The 19408-nt window shown below is 35.1% G+C and overlaps 1 protein-coding gene across 2 annotated transcripts in view; it reads left to right on the top strand.

Annotated features, from left to right (window-relative positions):
- Positions 1–8641: 8641 nt before the first annotated feature.
- Positions 8642–19408, top strand: part of LOC117971937 (tyrosine-protein kinase SYK-like) — a 44444-nt gene continuing 33677 nt past the window's right edge. For both annotated transcript variants that reach the window (XM_059022190.1, XM_059022196.1), the window contains exon 1: positions 8642–8944. The gene's annotated coding sequence lies outside the window, so the exon portion shown is untranslated. The remainder of the gene's footprint in view (positions 8945–19408) is intronic.

Genomic DNA, 19408 nt, shown 5'->3' on the forward strand with positions numbered 1-19408 from the left:
TAAAGGCGCAGAGACATGTGGATGGGGAGATTCACGTCTGTTGGTGATAACTCTCTAGTGACGTAACGCTGTTCTACGCCTCCCCTTCTGCACGACACCAGCTAGGGCTCAAGTCAAACATTCCAAGCCTATGCAGTACATGCCTTGAAAAGCGTCCGTGTTTTATATTCTCTTTCAGATAGAACTGTGCACATGAAAAAATAACCGGAATTATAATGACTGAGATGCATCTTTTCCACACTACTGTGTATTGTTTTGTAAACATCATGAACGTAATACAACGTATTACTGATCTTGAAGCTGCAGCTGATCTTTCAATTTTATGAGGGAAACATACAGAGTAGTATATGAAATAATGCTGATCTAATATTTGTAATAATAATAATAATAATAATAATAATAATAATAATAATAATAATAATAATAATAATAATAATAATAATGAAAATGAGAAGTCAACTTAATGCAACCAGGTTGGTAGTTTTGTAATTGAAAGCTGCTAAAAAGCCTTCATTAGCATAATTTAGTATTCTTACTTACTGATCCATAGAAGTTGAAGTCTGTATTGCAGAAATACTGGATTGCTGTTATGTAAGATGATTGAGCAAAATTAACTGTGGAGTTATAATTACACTAGACTGTGAAAACTATGTATCTTACAGTTACCACAATGTCTTTAAGTCCCTTTGACAAATATAAAATGAAATATTGTTGATATTAGAATAAATATGTTAAATGTTGTGAGAGAATGATTGTCTCCATTCCCAAGCATTTAAGCAGTTCATTAATGCTAACTTGACCCCTAAACAAAAGAAAATCCACAACAAAAAGAGTAAAGTTTGCCTTGCTTGTACATGACCAGCCCATTTAATCAATTTACAGTTGCCAGTCGGTCAACACGTTTGGTCAAGTGTTTGTTTTGTAATTTTATTTATTTATTTTTTATCAAAAGTCCTACAAAGGTGATCATAGGATAGACTGTTTAAACAGGACTCTTGAGATTAATTAGACTCTTCTGCTTTCCAGTTCATTCTCTTTAATTGTAAAGCAGCTTTATATCTGGTAATGCTAATGATTTGTTTCACAAACAGCGAAGCAGAGAAAATATTCATTAGCATGTGCTCTGCACCCATCCGTGTGAAATGATTTTTTAATAGAACTGCTATATAAGATGAGGGTGGGTGTGGATCAGGAGGAAATCAAATTCACAGATACTGTGCCAACAAAATAAAAACTAAACTTTCCTGAAACAAACTCCCAGTGGAGGAGTGATATGAGATGGTGTACAATATTCTTTGCCTGAATCTGGAATTACTGTTACCACTGGGATTTGACTCTGAGACCAATCAATATGATGCATGGACTCAATAACACCAGTAGGGCTGTGTCACTGAATAAGATCACTCTCAGGTTTGCTGCAAGATACCTCTGATGCATGTTACTGTTCCAGAAATAAGAGAAAGTGCCAGACTGTTTTTATACGATGCATAATATCTCTTTCTCACCTGGCTTCTATGGCTTTGCAAAGAAATTAATGTCCTTCGACTTGTGGAATTGTCTATAACTTGGAACAAGTTAATGCATAAAGAGAAGGGGTAAAATAGCTGTTACTCATAGATGATGATATCATTCACCCTGTAGTTTTAGAGGTGTCACTTCATTGCACTGGTAAGATATCATAGTTACGGTTATTATTAGGGAATTAATAATTACGACAATAAGCTATGTTTTCAGGTGGGAAAGGTAGTCCAAGAGCTTCAGTGATGGAATTTCTAACATGCAGTGTTCAATGTAAGCAATGGGTAAATAGGCAGTAGGCATCTGAATGCTATGTGAAGAAAGTAAACCCATGGGAAACATCTCTTTGTTGGTACGATTGCTGGAATCAGGGATTCTTCATTTGAAATGTCGCATGGGAGGGGATAGGTGGCCTTCTATTGGTAAAATCATGGTGAAGTGCAGTAAATCACAGCAAAGATCTATTAGGGCTATGCAGTGCAGCCAGTGTGCTAAAGCACTAATGTGGAATAATTTGACCACCACAGCTTGGCTTCAGTAGACAGTAGTCCACATCAAAAAATGTAACCACTCATTTTGACACAATTGGCACCAGTAGGGTTGGATTGGCATGATGCCATGTTTCCATCTGCACCATTAAACCATTCTGTAAAACCCAATCTCATTCCAATATTAAACTGGGTCTGTCCACTGGGTCCATCTGCAGTCTACATTCCAATCTGCAAACACAAAGGTCAAAGATCACCTGTCTGAATTAATGTGTAATAAATGTATATATATATATATATATATATATATATATATATATATATGGAAACAATGGGACAAGCTAGTCATCCTGTGTTGTTTGATAAGTAGATATAAGGATAGATACACTACACAACTGGAGCTTGGAAGAATTAGAAGCTGTGGAACTCTATGGATTCAAATCCAGCTCTGGTCATTCATAATCACCACTTGTTTACCTCATCTGCCTGAGGGTTGTGATAAGAGCTCTTTTGGACTTAGCCGCAGTGCTTGGTGGACAAACAAACGTCCATTTGACTATTTTATAACCCCATTACAATTAACATTGATTAAAGACTTTGGCAGCAGTCTCTTGGGAAAAGCTATAGACTAGGTTGACATAGTGCTTGTGAAATAACTGTTTTGTAGTCAGATTAAACTCTAGCTTGGTATGATAGTATAGAAAAAAAGTATATGAAGAAAAGTTGGATATGAAGAAAAGGTGTTAAATGGATGCAAGTTGTCTGTAGGCTTTTCACAAGCACATTTCAAGGTACAAATCAATAGGATTTTTTTTTAAATCTCCCATCCTATTACACTGTGACCTTTATTTGCTACTAGTGTAAACTCAAATACATTTAATCAGTATACAAGTGTATCAACTCCTCCCATTATTAATGGCAGTGTTTAGTAAGCTGCTGTAGAACTCATCTGTACTGTACATCTCTCCAAGGTAAGTAAAGCACTAGAAAGGTGTGCATCATTCTCATACAAACTGTGAACCTTTTATTTTGTCACTCCATTTTGTACCGTTTTGTATAATGATGCAATCAGCTTATCAACTAGATTCCAGGGTCTCTGATGATCAATAAATACCGCTTTAAATCAATATGTGTTCAAATGAACAGGGATACTATTGCAGTTTTCGAAGCATTACACATTCAAGGTATTCAATCACTGTTGCCAGTGAAAGTCGAGGAGGAGGAGTGTACTGCTTTATAAGATGTGTGTGATGCAACCCTTTATGGTCCCTTGGTGAGCATTAGAGTGGAATTTAGCTGATCTGGGCACAGGCAGAGGGCTAATGCTGTCAGCAGCAAGCACTCGATTACACCACATTGAGGCTCTGCCCGATAACAGATAGCACGTGATCCATTTCGCAATAACAGCCGACTGTGCTGTAATTCTATGCAGCAGCTTCCTCTTTTTTTAAAGAAATACACTGGAGTGCTTTATGTTGTTTTAGGTTATGGGTATAACAAAGGTGGCATTATATCTGTTTATATACCTGTTTTGCAGGCCTTGTGGCAGGAGCTATGCACTGTAAAACCTTATGTTAAATACACCACTGGCTATTGATATTTTGCATTATGTGAAGGTTTATAAGATGGATTTTTTTGTGTTTATTCTTTAGACTTCTAAACAAAGCCCAGTAGCAGCTATTGGAAATCATATTTGTTTGAAACCAAAACAAAAACACATAAACTGTAGATGTTTTAAATCATCATTTAGAAATAAAATCCAGTCTAATAATGCAACAAATTGAAAATCAATAATTTAAAAATAAACAACCAACACCTTATATTTTACGCCAGCACTAAAAAACCATAAATGACCCTATAATATTTAGTATGGCTATACATTACTGCATTAAAACAGTAATAAAGGCTCCATAAACATTGCAATGTATTGTAATATATACAACAGTAAGGGCTGTTCGAACAGCAGGCAGCAATAAGAAACCAGTAATAAAGCAGTGGCAGGAGAGTTAATGTGTGGGTAACAAGCTTATTCAAAATAAAAATGAAAATTGTGTTTTGATACTGCAGTCCAGTCCAGCTTGTGGGGGTCTGTGAATAAAACTGAAAACCATTGGCCAATTTATGCAACTGAGAGATAATTTCAGGGGTTGGCACCATATGCTGCTATTACTCAGTCTTAGCATGCCATCTGCTGGTGCGATAGCTAGAATGTGACACAACATCATACCTCTACTTGCAGCTTGTAACCATTTCCTGTGCACAGTGTTCACTGACGAAACACAGCTGTAAAACACTAGAACTAAATATAGTTATTTAAAAATAGCAGGTACAATCTTAAATGCTTCACAAAGCAAGTGAATGGCAGGAAAAGGCGTTGTCACTATAAAAAAAGAAAGCCATCTGCAACAACGAGCAACTTGCAAAATGTTTCTTTTATTTTTTTTTATTGAATTCCAGATCCAACTTGGGTGTCACAAAGGCATGTGTGTACAGTATAGTAGAATGCTTTTTAAATCCCAGTGCTGGTTGTAAAGAAGACCAATGGCCACTCTAAGGGTAATTTACCAGTTTTTTGAAATGTGAAAAAGACACCTGTTCATTTTTCAAAACTAGAACCTCTGTAGTTTAAGATACAATAATCATTTTCCACTTCCTTATTTCTGATTATGTTAATATTTTTTATCCTCTCAGAAAATAGAAGTACAGCTTTTTAATACTGGGTCCAGAAAATGTTTAGAAATGATTGTTGCACATGATCTTTTGCTGAACATGACACAATGCACACAACAAAACATTTGTAGTGGGTGATTTACGGGCGCATAATAACAATGGGCTAGAATTTCAAAGCTCTTCACTCCAAATTATCGTTAGGAGCAATTCACCTGATAAAGTTACTAAATCAGAAACAAACAACTCAGACATCTGATTTAAAACCATGGAAGTATCTTAAGTTTTTTTAAAAAAATTTGTTTTAGAATTGTTGTTTTTTTTTTTTTTTACCTTTAGGAAAATGTGATGGAGTAAAAAGCTTTTCAAATATGGTCCAGTGACTGCTAGAGAAGCCATCCATACAACATTGGAAGACTAAACATGCACAGGGTGTGGTCGGTTTATTATACAGTAGCTGGACTACGGTAATTGACTGTATATAAGGCCTGCTGTTATAAGCTGGCAGTAAAATAGGTAAAGATGTATCTACAGTTGAAATGAGAATTACATTGGGAGCCCAACTAAAATCAATTCCCAGACTTAAAGTCTAAAGCGACAGAGGACTGATAGGGGAATACAAGTGCAGCAGAGGATAGTGGCATCTGAGAAGTCAATCAATAAGCACAACACAGTGAGATAAGCATTGGATGGAGGTAGTGAGCCTCCTACAGTATACTGAAATAAACAGCAGCATTTCAGAGTTAGGAGGGATTTTCACAATCCCCACAACCCCATCCTAACAAAGTGGCCACATCATGTACATCCTGTTTATCACAGGATACAGTGAAACCAGTCATGAACTAAGACATTTTCCTCTTTCAGTAAAAATGATCTCCCCAGTGAAATTTATAATTGCTCTTTTTCACTGTGTCTGTATCTCATCAGCATCACAGCCTGTAGGTGGATCATTATTGTGCACCCAGAGCTAGGGCCAAGCACCAGCACTTCCCCATGGACTCCAACACAATTTGTTTGAAGATGAGACAGAAAGTTGTGGAGGCTGTCATTTGTTTCACATTAGTCAGACAGAAATGCATCAATTACGGTAGATTTGTCAGGAAGATACAGTACAATGGGTGAGCAGAGGTGTACAAATAACACACACACACACACAGGCACACACACACACGCACACACGCGCGCACACACACACACACACACACACACACACATCCTAACATCGTTATTCCAGCAAGTGTGTTTATGTTGCACAAAATTCCAAGTAATGGTGGAGGGGTGGGGTGTGTGTGCTGTTGTTGTAAAATGTGTTCTATAAAGGTCTAAAATGTAAGTGTGACAAACTGTGCTCCATAGCTCCAGAATCTAATACTCTTAATAACTTACTGTAAATAATGTTAATAAACTTCATTGCAATTGGATAAGCTGTTTGCCAGATACCTGTTAAAATATAAAGTGTGTATATACGCACCCCCACCTCCACTATACCCCTGTTGCCAGGGATTTGATCTCCTTTGGGGATAAGGCTGATAACTGTAAATTCCTTGCAGCAATAACAGCCACTGGAGGTCAGCATAGAGAATGTATTTTTACACAACCTGCTTAATGGACTTTTTATTTGCAGGCATATATTTGTATTCTACTATACAGAACTAATACAACTGTCAAATTTAGTTTGCCATTATGTTTTGCCTAATTTAATGTAGACATCCATGGTAATAGCAAGGACCTATAAGTTGAGTACTAAAAAAGCTAAATGTGGATGTTATTCAACTTACTAAATCATTTTTGAATGTTTAAATATGTAGTGAGTTACTAAAACATGATTTTTTTTATATGAATACATTTGAAAAGATCTCTTCAGTATCATGTATGTATATCAATTTTCGGCCATCTCAGTTCAAAATTCATGTTCTTTTAGTTCTTCTTCTTCTTCTTATTATTATTTATTTCTTAGAAGACGCCCTTATCCAGGGCGACTTACAGTCGTAAACAAATACATTTCAAGAATCACAGTACAAGTAATAATACAATTAAGAGCAAGATAAATACAATGATGAATACAATGACTTTGGTTCAAGCAAGTACAGGTGTGACAAAATACAATTCAATAATACAGCAGATAACAGTGTCAGTGATAGTTGCATCAGGATATAATTAAATACAAAATACTACAGATTAAACACTTGGCAGATTATAGTACTCTGAAGTATAGGATTTAATTCATAATAGGAAATGGCTGTGTCACATCCTTATAAAAATAGACTTTTTTTTCACACACAACCGCTTTTGCCAGTGAAATACAGTAACATGCAAAATAAAATGTTCCTCAGTCATTTACAGCATATAACCCAATTTTCTAATGTTTGTGGTTAGCATTCTACCATATAGTCCTGCTGCACGCATGCATAGTGACACCAACGCCATTATAACTATACCCACCCCTATAGAATTTTACATACTGCTTTTAAATAAAGCAGATGGGCATTTGGATAGACCCTGCTAATATATATATATATAACCCCTTTTCACAAAAATCACATTTTCTGCAAAATAAAAAAATCTAAAATGAAACAATTAGGCACAGCATGAGCTGCGGTACATATTGCTCGCAAAACCACTTCAACAATAATTATTTATATGAAAAAAATGTTAAACCTCCATTAAAATAAAAATGGCATACGACTATGTTTAATTAACATGTTACCTGACATTGTAATCTATTTACACATCGGTGAGTAACTTCAAAGGTAGAAAACCCACAGTAAATGAAGCCGCTGCTGATAAGCTGAAAAAGCCTTTTGACACCTTGAGGACTGAATTGGCACGTTGCAATTGAGCTCTTAGACCGGCCTTTTTTAAGACTCGTTTTCAGGTTTAAACCTCAGTTAAACCAGTTTAAGTGGATCGTTGCAAGTCACCCTTGGTGTTTAAGAAATTGGGAAATAGTTCAGAGGGTTTTTATCTGACAAGTACAGACAGCCTGTGTCTGTGTAGAAGACTCCTGGAGCAGGGCCTCTCTTATAGCGGAAATAGAGCCCTTCCACAATTGGGGCAACCTTTATTTTCTTAACTTTCTTTTACAACAGCATTTCATTTTCCATTGTCTGTTTAATGTATGTTAAGAAAGCAACCCTGCACTACGACTACCATTGCTGATACCCTAGAGGTGACTACCTGTTGCTACAATCAGAATTGTGTAAATATTGTAAATAAAACCTAAGTGCTTGTGTGGTATTTTGACTGCATTCCCTCCCTCACTTGCAGCAGATTCCCAAACTCCTATTATAAAGACACATACCCTCCCATCCAACATGTATTAGAACACAGGTTGTACTGTAGCATTGGGGTTAAGGAGACTCTAGACAACTTGGTGGTCTTGGTTGTCTATCCTGGATACAGCTAGCTCCTCATACTGCTATGCAGGTCCCCGTCTAAACACCCCTATCATCACCCCTACCCCAGTTGCAGCCTACCCCAGTTTCACAAACTAAGCTCAATAACGACAACCACATAGCATGCCAATTTTCCAATCCCTATTACTCTCAAGGAAGCCCCACACACTCACCAGTTTGGTACATAGGTTGTAATGAGCTTATTGTGCAAACCTAACCCTGATAATATATCCTGAAAACTTACCTCAGAAACTGGTCTGAGAAGGTACTGATATTCTTAGGGCCCTATTTTTGTTTGGTACAAAGCATTTCAAACTACCAAGAAATGATTTTGTAGCAGGGAAGAACAGTTACAATGTTGTTTCTTGGTAGTTTCATACAATTAAAATAATTGTATTCCTCTCTGACAATGTTGTCTTTGCACTTTCTTTCTAAATATATAGCCTTTAGAATTAAACATGATTTTGAACGCTACATGTAAATTTGCTTTTTATTTTATTTCTATATAAACTGTGGTCAAAAGGGGAAGTTAGCTTATGAAAAAAAACAGTTAAGGAAGTAGCTGCAAGGTTCTGAAAATGAGGAAGCAAGAGAACATTTCATCCACATTATGCTATGTTTGTATTGTAGGTCTCTAGGAGCAGCTGATAACAGAATTTAACATAATTAAGAACGTACTATTTTGTAGGTCGAATATCACAGAGCAAAGATTTTTTTAACCTGAAGTATCAAACATTAACAAACTCTCGTGGTGTTATAATTTCAGCTATCCAAGAAGAACCAGCCCACATCCTGTTCAGTTTGCCTTGCTTGAACATGGTTCATCCTGTCTGGCTATATAGAGGCAACTAGAGAAGCCTGGGAGATTCTTAAAAGGTAAAGTGCATTTATACAATATTTAATTGTTTGGAAATAATTTGCAGAAGAAATATCTAGGACATAGTCTAACCTATTTTGATATTTGTTGTCTGCAAGCAAGGGGTGCTTTTATTTTATTGATTTATTGATTTATTTTGGGGGGGGGGGACTATTAATCATATACCCCACAATATCTCTTCCTATAAAGAATTGGTGAACTTACATATAATTGTTTTGCTAGGCTACAGTTTTCGGTTGCTAGGTCTACACTGTAATGTAAATGTCAAGCAATCTTATTTTGTATGAGAAGACTAACAATATTAACATTTAACAGTAGAATGGAAACATTCACACACATAAAATCTACCAAGATGAACCAACAGCTGTTCTTTCATCTTTCTTCTGTATAGGTTTTCATAGGAAACCCAAAGTCACAGAAACCAATCCAAAACTGAGATTCCATTTAATCTTTTAAAACGAGGCGTAATACACAAAACACGGTACATGAAAATGCATTTTTCACTGTCACTCCTAATTTAGGTTGTTCATTTACTATTTTACTTACTCGTGTGGTATAATAAAACTATAATAGGTCATCAAATGCTGAGACATTATTTAGATATACAGTAAAAGCAGTCACTTATTGCCTGGCAGTTTTTATTTGCTTGGAAAGTCCCAGAATATGTGTGCAGTACAGTATATTTTAAAAGAATTATCCTACACTGTGGAGCCATTTTACGTGTTTATAACTTTAAAAATGCAATGATAAACTCTGTGTAGAAAAGGGGAACTGAGCGCATTCTGTAATGACATGGAATGTACTACCATTCAAATGAGAATAAACCCTGTGTTAATCATTACAGTTGGGTGCATGAAAAGAAAACTGCACAAACTGCATTCCTACAGTATTTATTCCATTGCTTTCAAGTACCTTAAACAATTTGCATCAATATCCTTATCATTATCATCGTTGGCATGTTAAGAGCAAGGGAAAATGACATAACACTAGAATCCCCTACTATAAAAAAAAATTATTGTACACTATTTATAATATAATGTATTATATGCGGAAGGAGTGTGTCTGTATTTAATTATTTTTTTATACTGCATGTCCTATATTAGCTTCTAACTTTTCCTTTGTTAATAGCTGTAATTACACTTTTAAACAGATGTATTTGTGTAGATAGTTACATCGTTGCTATATTATACAACTACAGAGCTTTACTTTTTGTAAATATACCGTAATTAATTTATCCGTATTAAAATGTATTATTTTTGGCTTGATATATTAAATGCATATTACATCATTCACGGTGTGTGCAGAGCTTTCACTGCAGAAGCCATGTAACATTTGTGTGGTTGTTTTATGAAAATAAACAACCATATCAATACACAATACATACAACAAAAATATGCAAATGCAAATACAAATTAATGCTTACAGCATGTGAGTTCATTATAAAAAATAGGATGTTGTATGTTAGGTCATAGGATAGAAATACCACCAGTGTTAAGTCTATTAACATAGGGCCATCATGACTATAAATGAATAAACTGCACATTCGACTCACTTTAGTGTATTTCTGTTTGTATTTTAATATTTAGATTTTCTGTCAGATCAATTAGATCACTTAGTTCTTATTTAGATAAACGGTTCAGATGTGCATGTGTCTGACATTTCTGACACCATATGAAGACATTAAAAAACAAATAAAGTGGAATAGCTGTCATTTTAAATATTACGTTGATACATTACATCGTCATGCCCTATGAATTTATTGTTATTGTTGTTGTTTTCAAACACATGTTGTTAGCTCCTTTATAAATTACTTTTCAAATAGGAATATTTACCTTTTTAGTTGAGTCAAAAAAGAAGAAAAATAAAATGTGGGCAGATGTGCAAGCATTTAGCTCCTGGGCTGCACATTGTACTTCACTAGATCTTAACAGACATCATTAATTACAAAAAATTTAGTTTTCATGTAATACATTTAAACAAAACCCTTGAAAAACTACAAGAAATTTCAACAGGAACAAAATCATACAATTATTTTACTACTTACTTATTTAAAATATACGCACATCAAAGTTAAACTTATGAAAAAACAAATGTAAAAAAAAAAATTAAACTGGAGATTTGAAACAATGTTGCAGTCATGCCATATGTCGACAATTATTAACAGTGCCACAAACTGTATTATTATGCTTACTATTTATTAATTTAAATTCTTATTACAGTGCATGTTAATTGTGCTGCAGAATCGAACAGTTATTGTTCAGTTATTTTATTCTCACTTGTTTAGTTCTCCTGTTTTCTTTAAAAACAAAAAACGTCATCAGGTTTCGTATTGTCATAATGATATCACTCCAATCATAAAAAAGTTTTTCTCTGTTCAACTTGAGGGATCACAGCTGGCCTGCTTAATAATTTAATCTGAGGCTTCATACATGGCCGACTGCTGCAGGTGCTGTTGTTGTGTGTGTGCGTGTGTGTGTGTGCGTGTGTGTTTGAAAAAAAAATGCTTACTCTAAATCTTTCATCTTGTCACCAGAATGTCTTTGATGGAAAATAATAGTTTTACTAGATGTGTATTATTATTATTATTATTATTATTATTATTATTATTATTATTATTATTATTATTATTATTTAAAATATTACTTCAGAAAAGATCAATTACTTGGAGAGTCAGTTTATGTAAGTTAGAAAACATGACAGGGTGGGTAGTAATATACCACACCTCTGGTGAAGTTGTAAACCAATGCCTTTTATTATTGGTATGTTACAACAACTGCACACAAATAAGCATGTTATTGTGCTTATAGTAAATTAATATAGTTAACAATACATGCATAAATGCATAGTTTCTTATTTATTTATTTTTATTTTCATGGATTTTATAATTAAATGTATCCATCTGCCAGTAAGTAATTGATTTATTTTTTAAAACCTGGTATTTGTATATTTTATACACACTGCTATTTAAAACTGATATTCTCTAAGCACTAATTGTGCTGTGTAACTTTAAATCTGATTTTTCTTTTTGTCGAATACACTGACTTACACAAAAGCACAGTTCTGTAGAACATCCGCATTCAAAAGTATAGGCTGAGAATCCCAGATGACACTGCAAATCTTTTAAGAGCTGAGCTACACGTTTGGTATGTGCAGCTGAGATCTGTGGGTTGCTGTCTCTATTTATATTTTTTACTTCCATGTCTGAATTTATAAAAGAGGAGCTTATGGGTCTGGGAATAAAAACCAGGGCATTTGTATGTGAGAGGATGTCACCCTAGATGTACCCAGACATGCCCACCATGACACGATGATGTTCTGGATCAAAATTAGAGCCCATCTCAAATCTATTTGGTAGAGTATTATACAGTACAACAAGTTTTGAGTTGTGTAGCATTTAATTAACTTTTTATGGAAGCTCGTTGATTACACTATGTAACACAATTTTTGTTCCTGGGTAGTAAGTGTTATTTCCTAATTGCTTATGCCTCAAAAGTATAGAAAATGGCTATTATTCCCCACAAACTTTGCTTTTGTGACCAGGACAGTGATATTTTGAAATTTACCTATTTCCAATGAGAAAACGGGCGAATTTGTGTCTTTTCGTTAACATGAAGTCAGAAAAAAACAACATATGAATCCAAATTAACATGTACTTATACTAAAGTAATATAAAAATGACTACAAAAGATTTAGAAGTGAGTAGTTTTTGAAGAAGTCTTGAAGGTACTTGAAGGCTGCTGACTCCTTATCTAGAGCTCTGACAAATTGTTTCATAAGGCCCAATTTGGTGTGCAGTGGTGGCATCAGCACCTTCCGGTGGTCCACCAGTGGCTCCCACTTGACGTTGTTCCTCCCCACAGAGAACTCGGTCCGCTGTGGCCAGTCCCGCCTATGGTAGTGCGCCTTGGTGTCCCTGCTGTCCCAAAGGCAAAGATAGCAGGGAAACTTGGTAAAACCGCCTTGGAGACCCATCAGGAATGCCACCATTTTGAAGTCTCCTATGACCTTGATGCCATCTCAGAAAAATGCAGATATGTATCCACTTAGGCAGCTGGAACTAAACTGAACTGGTGGGCTTAAGGCCCCCGTATTTATACTACTATTTATATTACTGGAAAGTTCTAGAAGTTACTCCAAGTTTACTCAGCACTGAATCTATCTGGAATGTTCTCGAAAATAGGTAAATTTCAAAATATCACTGTCCAGGTCACAAAAGCAAAGTTTGTGGGGAATAGCCATTTTCTATACTTTTGAGGCATAAGCAATTAGGAAATAACACTTACTACCCAGTTATCTGACATTTCGCTGTCAGAAAAATGAAAGCTAATTATATTTGAATAAATACAAAATATGAAACATTTATATATTTTTAAAAAAATGTGTTGACAGTGATATGTCTATGTGAGAGTGAGAGCTGATGTTCTGCCGAACATGTCACTTCTTTCACATAGTTGCATTTACATTACCGTGTACTTATTTTATATTTTGTATTTTTCCACTGGGAGAAAGTAGTAGATAGGTTAGGATATTACTTCCAGCTTCTGTGATGAGGCATCAGACAGGTTACCAGGCAATGACATTTCATAACTTTCTTACTGCACTTCCCTCTAAAAACATACTTCCCTTACAAAGCAATCTTTCAGCTACAGGGAACATATTCGTACCGGTACTGTATGTTGTGACCATGAAGCAGCATTTTCCAGGAAATTATTCAATTGCATTCTGAGTTCTTTTTTCAAGCAAACAGATTTGTTTATAACCAATAGGAAGGTAATAAGTTGCTGTGACATCACACAATAGAGTTGTTCATACAGTCTAAACGGGGGCCACTTAAAGCACAATTTTGTGAGACCAAACAGATCAGACATACTTAAATAATCTGATCTACTATCTAATCCAAAAAAAAATTGTGACGTCTATACAGTGCAGTCTGTTTATAAGAATCAACCGCATATCGTGATCAAAACCACTGGAACCAAATCATTCCTATATTAACCAATGTAAAATAATCTGCTTGTAAGGCTCAAGCAATCCGCTTATAAGAATCATTTCGGGGCAAACGGACTACATAATACGGTACTTGATCAAGTGCAATGACGTGTACAGCCAATAAAAGCTGTTTTGGAATTTGAATTTGATCACATCTTGCGTGATTAGGCACGTACGCAGCGTGGATAGTGCAATGATGCAGGAAACACTGCATTGTCTGTAATCAGACGTGACTGCGCCACTGCATTGTGCAGGTGTGTTTTTTGTGTTCTCTGTTAGTGAAAATGTGTTTCAATAAAGTGAATACACGTTCATTGAATACATAGTGAGAGCAGCAGTGTTATTGTGTGATATGCATGTAGAGGGAGTGGGATTTCAGTGTGGTGCGGTGAGGAGGAGGAGGAGGAGGAGGAGGAGGAGGGGATTATAGCGCTTTGCATCTCCGCTTAATGAAAAACTGTGAGATTTGCATCATAACAGAAAATAAGTAAGCCATAGATGTTTAAATGCAGTGGTAGTCCTGACAGCAAAATACTGTACTGTAATATCATTTAAATTCAAAGGCCATTACACGTAACATCGCACGGCAGTTGAACTAGGCACCCTCATGAGACGATCGCTTTTCAAGTATACTGTAGTAAAATAGGATTCTGCAGCCTTGAGTACACATAAGTCATAACCGTGATCGTATAACAAGCTGCTTACCCACGAGGACTTGTTTTGATGTATTGTCCTCAGTGATTGAGCACCATTGACATCTGTATACTGTATTTAAACTGCTGATGGCACACTTTTGCTAATTGTAATGTGACAGAGTGGCCGAGGACAGTGTAAATTATCAGGCTGTAGTCTTGATTTAGAGTTTTTAATCGGTGTTGGTTTTATTTTTCTTACACTGCGGTTGTGAAACCACCGCTAATAAAATAAACAAAACAAACCTAGCTCTCAGCTGGAGCGCTAACTAACAGTACTTCGTGTGGAACAAACATTCGATCTCTTACTCAAGTTTTGGTTTATTTTTGTTACTTCTGCTCCCTTACACCTCTATACCCTCATCACAAAGCTATCGGTCCGCTTTTAAGAATCAACCGCTTTTAAGAATCAAATCACCTGGGATGGATGTGATTCTTATAAATTATTTATTTCTGTTTTAAAATGGAACATTTGCCTACATTTTTTTTTTATATATATAATATAAATAAAAAAAGGTCTAGAATGCATGGAATTTGAAACTATGACCTTCAGTTTGCAAGCGTGTTGTGTTAACTGTCAGTACTACACGATTTGGTGAGAAAACAAGCAGTATTTTGAAAGATGAAGTCAGCCAGCTGAGAATTTTCTGGACATTTTTTACATTTTGAAGATTTTTTTTTTGCGTCATCTCATCATTCTGAGATTCTGATCCTGATCTCTGAAAAATGTTGGTTTCCTGTCAATGTAACGCTCATTGTGGTCCCTTTTGGCGCAAGGAAGTACGGTTTCCTCTCGATACTGGTTGATGAGAGTAAAGCTATTTGTGGTCCCCACTGGACAAAAAGAAACGTTCATTTTTCTGAGAATTTTTCTATGCTAAAGGATAGCCTATATATTTGGGAAAAGTAAAACATAAATAAATAAATACATTAATAAATATTGAAATAAATGAATACATAAATCAATGCATAGACATTTCTTTCTTTATCTTTTTGATATTTATTTATTTTTCACTATCAGATATAAACACTGCCATTTAATACTGTATGAAACAAAAATAAATACTCAACAGTTCTTGTTCAATTGTATATTAGTGAAGATTTTTGTACATAAAGGACAGCATGCTTTCTTATATTTTTACTTTCAAATTAAAAAAATATGGACAATTGCTTTGTTGCAGTACTTGTTGTCTGTTCAGTTTGTCTTGTCTGTCTTTAATGTTACATGTATTGTAAGGGGAATGGGTCACGCTGTTACTTAGCATGGGAAGGGGGAGTGAGTGAGTGAATGATTGGGGAGAATGTGTGTTGCTGTTTTTTGGGGGCTGCAGAGCATGGATGTGACTGGTTGATGAGCCAGACAGCGGTGGGAAACAACATGAGGTTATATAATAAGGGGGTGCATGAGTCTGGGGACTGTAGACAGTCCAGTGCTCTACTTGAGTGAGAAACTGTGGGTACGACTGAGCGAGCATGTGAGCTGTGACCGGAGAGAATGTGCAGTGAAAGTGCCAAGACTAAAATGTAGGGTTATTGTTTTGGTGCCATGAATTCTGGCCCCGACAGGAATTATCTGTAGTTTCAAATAAAACAAACATTTTGAGAATTCAACACCGTCTCCCTGAGTACTACTTCCTAAAGAATTAAAATATTACAATATACTAAATGAACGGATCAAGCTTATTATGATCGTTCGCAAAGTCAGATGAAAGCTTTCAAGACAATCGGGATAAAACATAATCATTATTTACAAAATCTTGTCTAGCACTTTACTGCTATACTACTTGCAAATGTAATAAAATGGAAGGGAAAACTTTGTGGCGTGAAAGCTAGGGCGTCTACAATGCAAGCTGCATTAGAAGCATATCATGGGTTTGATTCCCAGACAGGATTTATACTGTAAACTTTTATATGTAAACATATATATATATACATATATATATATATATATATATATATATATATATATATATATATATATATATATATATATATATATATATGTTTTATATTTATGTGTAACAAACACATTTATAATGTGAAAAAAATTTAGTTGATATGAATGACTTTCATTGAACATACATACTTTTGCACACATAACTTTAATATATATATATATATATATATATATATATATATATATATATATATATATATATATATATATATATATATATATATATATCCAAACAGTAATACATTGCCTCAATATAGGTTGAACAATTTTGAAAAAAAAAAGTGAAAAAAGAAGTGATATCTGAAACAAAAACACATTGGAAATGTGAAAAAAAGCCAGGTTATCAAAAGTGCCCAGCCATTTAAAGTGGAGTTTGTGGAAATTGGGGCAACCTTGGCCAGCACCAAGCAAATAGGAACACCTGTAGATAGGCTTTTTTTTTTATTCCTTTACCATCCTGTATGCATTGCACTTTGGTTAAAAAAATTAATAAATCAATAAATAATGTACCTTAGACAAATAACATTTAAAAAAAATTCTCCAAAGCGGTTAACTTTTTTGTTTACTGTTCACATGACAACAATGTTTTAATCAGCGTGTCAGTGCATCTTTTCTGTGACCTGTACAGGAGGTGGGCCAAAGTCAGTGTTGCATTGTTATTGTAGTGATCCGTGCATTTGTGTTTATGTACCGTATTCCCTGCTGTCTGTTTGTGTTTGCATGCTGTGTGTGTTAATCCCTCCCTACTGTATTCCGCCATTGCTTGTTTACCTTTGTGTGTGTATTCCCGTACCATGTGACCTGCTGGTTTGTTTGTCTGACCTGGTCTGTTCTCATTGGTTATCTGTGCATCCTCATTGGTTGTTGTTTGTTTGTCTGTGCCCATTGGTTCTGGTGTGTGGCTGAGGGCCAAAGGGATGTGTCCGAAGCCTGGTAATCTATTTGCATAAGGTGGCGGGCTAAGCCTATAAGACAGTGCTGCAGCGCGTTCAGGGGGCAGTGCCAACTTTGCGATTTTTTCACTAGATCTAGTGACTTTTATGTTTCCCTAGCAACAAAAAAATGTAAAAGCGACTAGCGACAAGTCTAGCGACTTTCAGTGCCTACAGCAGCGATTTTCATAGAAAGACAACGCCAAATTGAATCATCACAAGCATCTTAATACACCAGGCTTCTCATGTCCTCAACTTCAGGAAGTAGTATAGTACAGACCATAGATATCATAATAATGCATTGTGGGATATCTATGGTACAGACTGTTTGCACGCAGTAGCCACAACGACACCATAGTTAAAACGCTCTAATTTTATATAGTCTCTGTAAGTCACCTTGGATAAAGGCGTCTGCTAAATAAACAAATAATAATAATAATAATAATAATAATAATAATAATAATAATAATAATAATAATAATAATAATATAGTTCTGTTTTTACATGCACTCTTCTTTTATATAGTTCAGTTTTTTCATCTACTAATCATAAAGTTCTCTAAAAAAAAAAACTGGTACGCACACTACCACCAAAGGATTAAAATCACTGATATATATCCATACAGCATTAGAATTTTAAGCAAAAATGGCAGACATTTTGGAATTTATCGTAATAAACATGACTGATGAGATTGATGTAAATGTTTACCTTTAATAAAGTAAGTATTCAAATCAATTCAAAACTCGTCATTCTGATTGCTCTCTGTTCCTTCTCCTGAACTACAGCGTTTCCCAATCCCATTCTGAAAATAAACTTTCAGCTTTTTACAAAATATTTTGGTCACTCTTAAAAGAGCCTGTGGTGGTTAAATGGATGTTTTGTTGCCGTTGCCGCCAGTCTATGTTCATTCTTATACTCTGGTGGGCTGCATCTGCTGCCACCGGTGCCACCTGTGTGGCAGACTCATTTGTGCTGTGTCATGATGAAAGCAGCCAGTAATATTTTACTTTAAATATAATGAACAAACCAAGAATTACAAGAAGTATAATGAATCAAATAAAGAAAAACTGCACTTTCAATGGCATTGTTCAATTCAACATCTATAAATTATTTTTTGTTTTTTTTAAATACATTTTTGTATTTATTTATTTATTTACATTTATATATCGCCTGTCATCACAGGGACCTCAAGGCACTTTACAATATTTTACAATAGAATACAAAATTTAAAAGGCAAAGATAATTCCTATAACGATAGTCAATGATAGAATTATCACACTATGTCGTGCCTTATTGCTTACAAACATCTAATTATAATGTTATATTTTAGAATGTAACATAGTAAAAGTATAAACCTAAAGATTTAGACCCATCCTTATTAACACTTCCTTACCATAGAAACCAACCAGAAAATGATAAAAGAACACCCAAAATAATTATCTCAGAATTTATTGTTCCTTCTTTTAAAGTATAAGAGTAATACTTAGTGATCATTATACACTTTTAGCACATTGCTAAGTGTCAGCCTCACAAATGTGTTAAATAGTACTCAATGTGAGGAATGGAGCCTTTGCTGCTCAATGAAAGTGTGATATGTAACACAGTAACTCAAATATGTTTGCTAAATTTGACGGTTAAGTTAGCAGGCTTACTAATCTTATGATCTGAACTTTGCTGGTTTGTTTCAGTAAATGTTTGTTGGTAGTGGTTTTATTTATTATTTTATACAGGTGGGATCAATGACTCAGTGTAAGCACTGTGTACCTAATGTGTTTGTGTAATTTTCTTAATTTGTTCTGCACTTGTGTAGGCAAGGCATACGAGAGTTTCTCACTCAAAAATCAAACTCTAGTGTAGCTGGAAACTCTCTCAGCCTCAGCCTTGTGTGAAGGT

This window comes from Acipenser ruthenus, chromosome 1, assembly GCF_902713425.1.
Source record: "Acipenser ruthenus chromosome 1, fAciRut3.2 maternal haplotype, whole genome shotgun sequence".
Taxonomy (NCBI): Eukaryota; Metazoa; Chordata; class Actinopteri; order Acipenseriformes; family Acipenseridae; genus Acipenser; species Acipenser ruthenus.